The following is a 4565-nucleotide window of genomic DNA, read 5'->3' as shown; positions in this document are numbered from 1 at the left end:
CCTGTTTTTAGAAGGTTTAAAGCATCTCGTGCCTCTCACGGTTGGGAGGCTGTGAGCAATCACATGTGGCCGAACAAGCCTGTCAGGCAGGCTAGAGAACCTTCAGAGGAGTTTGTAGGTTGAAACACTCCTATCACGCCCAGGAATTATTATTAACTGGAGCTCTAAGTTAACTCCTTCTCTGAAAGAGGTGGTGGGGGACAGCCCCCTGTAAGGTCAGAGGTGTAGGTGAGAGCACAAAGTAGTAAAGTAGGCAGGCTCTGGTTATGGGGGTAGATGCTCAAGAATTTCCAGGGGGACTCCTGAGGCTCGATCCTGTCTTTGTGTATGTTGAGCCTCCTTCCTCATGACCTTTGCCACGGGTGGAGCACCTCACGCTGGCCCCCAACATCTCCCCCTTTTTTATTTCTTAAAACAGCCAGATGCAGCTCAGTCGCGAGCTTCTGAATGCTCTGCTGAAGAATCCTGACAATACAAGGGAGAATGATTATGAGATGTAGGATTAGAGCACCAATGGCAGCATAACTAAGGATATTAGACAGAATATTTTTTCCAGAAATAACGTTATAGAAGGTGTGAAAAAAAAGTCATTAGCTGCTCCAGCGGCGGTAAAATCCAGTCGAGAGTGTTCCAAGGTCTGTATTTGATTATGAAGTTTCCCTAAGTCCAGGCCAATATCAGAACTATTCCAAACACCTGAGATATGATTTTTAATCTTTTCCCATTCATAATCTGTCTCGTTTACCTTCAAAGATGTCACGCATATCCACCTGTAATCAGCGTGGCATGTCAAAGCCATCTTCACCTTTAAAGCCTGTAACAGTTCCAATATGCATAATTGCCTCTTCCAAGGCGTCTATCCTCATCTCCAACTTTCTGTCTATAGCTTTCTGTGTTGCTAGAGTTAAAGAAACATTTTTCGACATGGCATCAACATATTGGGCAGTATGCACCTGTTGTGTCAATGATAATGCTGCCATAGTAACAGAAGTAATTGCTGCTATTAAAGCTGATATTCCCAAAATAAGTAGACCCACAAACTGCCGTTGTCTCATTAAATCTTGCAGTTGTTGTAACACGGCGAGACCGTAAGTGTCATACCAGTGGGAGGTCACAGTCATGGATAACATGAGATAGGGTGGGCATCGCAACACCACAAAAGAGCAAACATTATATTGAGGGGTCAAACAGGATGAAAGCATACATTGTTCACAAGTTACCACGTTAGGTCCACCTGAATAATTCATGCATACATTAAGTTTGTTGGAGTCATTAGTAAAAAGGAAAACATAAGGCGAGGGTAAACAAGCTAAAACAGAATAAGTGGAATCGTTATCTGGGCGAGATAAAGAAACAGGGGCAGTAGCAGCAAGGGCTCTCCAAATCTCAGGTTGCCAATAGGTTTTGCTTTTAGCTGTATAAGACAGCATAGGACTAATACAATTATGTAACGTTTTAAAATTAAAAAAAAAAAAAAAAGACACCCACCTGGGATTTTACAACCAGTTGAAAAAAAAAAAAAGACAGCATAGGAGGAACAAATTGGTTAGTATGCCATCTAGTGGCTTATGTAATCCAAGGAAGAGGGATTCTATTCCAATTCTCAAATCTGCCTTCAAATGTTTTCTTGATCAATGGATCCTCACCCAGATTCGGTTTGCTCCAGTCTTGAATAGTATAATTCCCACCGCCTGGTATCCTATAATCAATCCTTGAACTATAAGTACAAGTTGTCCAAGACGGATACCCAGTATGACCATCTATGGTCTTCCACACTTCATCTGAAGGAGCAACCTTATAGCACTTTGGATAACCAGGAGGGGGTGTAAAACGCAGGGTAACATAAGGGTCAAGGATTCCAGGCAAGTGGGCCACTAATGCCCAAACTACCCAATGACATAAAGACTGGGAATCTATTTTTGAGGAATCTGTTATATTTATTTTTGTAGAGGCCCCAATACACCCTTCTTTAGTGGGTGTAATAAAACTCTTTGGATTACTGGGGAAGTTAAAGCAAACAGAAAGGTCGTCTGTTAATCCCCTGAAGGTATAAGTAAAATTAATAGGATATTTATCTTTAGTGTAAGAAGTATAGAATCCTCCCAAAAGCTGAGGTTGATCTGTGTTGACCCGTATAGGCTCATTATTCCAGGTAACAACCTGGAAAGTTGGAGGATCTGGGAGATATGCCCAATATTTAGCTGGAATAGGGGAGGCGCTTACCAGGCAGGAAAGCAAGGCAAGCATGGCAATAAACATTTTCTCAGGAGAAGCTGGAGATCCCTGCGAGGAAGTCATTCCTCATGCCTGGTGACAGAGTGTTTTTATTTGTCCCCAAGTGGGTATGGGGGCATTCCGGGTCGCCTGAGTTAGGTGGCCTGGGATGTTTGTGCGGCGCAGGGAATCAGGGGGAGTAGTGTCCCGTATGTGAAGCTGAGACACCTGTTTGGTGGGCAGATCTGTTTCTTGCTCATCCGAGGTCTGTTGGGGGCCGGCGTGAGGCACTCCGCCCATGGCAAAGGTCATGAGGAAGGAGGCTCGACATACGCAAAGGCGGGATCGAGCCTCAGGAGTCCCCCTGGAAATCCTCGAGCATCTACCCCCATAACCAGAGCCTGCCTACTTTACTACTTTGTGCTCTCACCTACACCTCTGACCTTACAGGGGGCTGTCCCCCACCACCTCTTTCTGAGAAGGAGTTAACTTAGAGTTCCAGTTAATAATAATTCCTGGGCGTGATAGGAGTGTTTCAACCTACAAACTCCTCTGAAGGTTCTCTAGCCTGCCTGACAGGCTTGTTCGGCCACATGTGATTGCTCACAGCCTCCCAACCGTGAGAGGCACAAAATGCTTTAAACCTTCTAAAAACAGGTTCCTAAGAAAAGTTAGAAAACCATTAGTATAAGTATAGTGGGCTGATTAGAAATTGTATTGGTGAAGGGTTTCTCATTTGTTGAGCCAATGTTTGCTGCTAAGTCTCCACATCCCCTGCCCTTATATACATTAATGAATATATAGAAGAAATAAGTATTAACCTTTGATATAAATCACGTTAGACCTTAGGCCAAGTAAATTCTTTCCTTAACTAAAACCCACTACACCCTCACCCTATAGGAATGTAACTTTATTTGAGTGATGTCTGTTTTAAGAATAATCACCCCTGGAGAAATAAGTGTTGACTGACTGCTGTCACAAGGAGAGGGTCATAAATTGTCAGCAGGCCCCCCTGGCCAGAAGATGATGTAACACCCCTAAGACCTCTGTATACATTTGTATGAAGCACCTGACTTTAATAAAAGTCAGAACTGCTGTCCCCGCGTGACTTTTGTATAACATCTCAGTGTATAAAAACAGACTCTGGAAAATAAAGAATTGGGATCAGTTTCTCAAAATACTGGTCTCCCCATGTCTCTCTCTCTCTCAATCTCTGGCTGAGTCTCCATCTGGAGTGCGGAACCTGCCATGCTTACTAATTATGCCTGGGCTTCTAAGATCCGACCGGGGAGGCCTCAGTGTCTCCTCTCCTTCGGGAGAACGGAAGGACGCCTGCAGCCTATGTAAGTGGTGCAAGCTTCTTGTCTTGAAGTTTTATTGGTTTCCCGCGTAAACCAAGCTACTCAGCCTCTTTTCTCCACTGAATTTTCCTGCTGAGCTATCCTCATTCTATTATTCTTTATATCTTTGATGAATAAATAAATAAATAGGTCGCCGACGCCATCCCCGCTTCGAATACCCTGGATCAGCCAGGGCTGGACCCCGGCAGAGGTCTCTGAAGTCAGTTGTCTCGATGTTGGCGGCATCTCCCGTGCTGGCGGGGGAAGCCGAGGCAGAGGAGGCCCCTTCCTCTTTTGGGGGCGGCAGCCATGGAATCCGGTATCGGAGGGGCTGAGACATGACGAATCAATCTGTCCGGAACCCAAATTGGAGAATCTGCGTCCTGTGGAAAAACACAAGCATATCCTCGACCGCTGGTTAACAACGGGTCGGGACCTTTCCATTGTCCGGAGAGGAGGTCCTTCCATTTGACTAACGGCTTTGCATTCAATTGCTCCGGGTACCAATGGCGAAGCATTGCAGTAGTTCCGGCTGAATCGGCATTTAAAATATTTATTACAAAAAGAGCATGTTGCAAGATTTGATGGGGAGAGCTATACTTAAACTCCCCTTCTTTTAATTTTTGAATTTGAAGATTTAATGTTTGATGTGCTCTTTCCAAAATGGCTTGTCCCTGGGGATTATAACAACTCTGGGCTTCCCTGGTGGCTCAGCTAGTAAAGAATCCACCTGCAACTCAGGAGACCCCGGTTTGATTCCTGGGTTGATCTCCTGAAGAAGGGATAGGCTATCCTCTCCAATGTTCCTGGCTTTCCCTGGTGGCTTGGATAGCAAAGAATCTGCCTGCAGTGTGGGAGACCGGGGTTCAGTCCCTGGGTTGGGAAGATCCTCTGGAGGAGGACATGGCGACCCATTCTAGTATTCTTTTTTCCCCCCATTCCAGTATTCTTGCCTGGACAATCCCCATGGACAGAGGAGCTGGTGGGCTGGAATCCATGGGGTTACAAATA

At 45.1% G+C, this 4565-nt stretch overlaps 1 pseudogene; it reads right to left on the bottom strand.

The window, feature by feature from the left end:
* Positions 1 to 383: 383 nt before the first annotated feature.
* Positions 384 to 4176, bottom strand: LOC112584359 (annotated as a pseudogene).
* Positions 4177 to 4565: the final 389 nt, after the last annotated feature.

This window comes from Bubalus bubalis, chromosome 4 (genome assembly GCF_019923935.1).
Source record: "Bubalus bubalis isolate 160015118507 breed Murrah chromosome 4, NDDB_SH_1, whole genome shotgun sequence".
Classification (NCBI taxonomy): domain Eukaryota; kingdom Metazoa; phylum Chordata; class Mammalia; order Artiodactyla; family Bovidae; genus Bubalus; species Bubalus bubalis.
The sequence above is the reverse complement of the archived record's forward strand: the minus strand, read 5'-3'. Positions and strand labels throughout refer to the sequence as shown.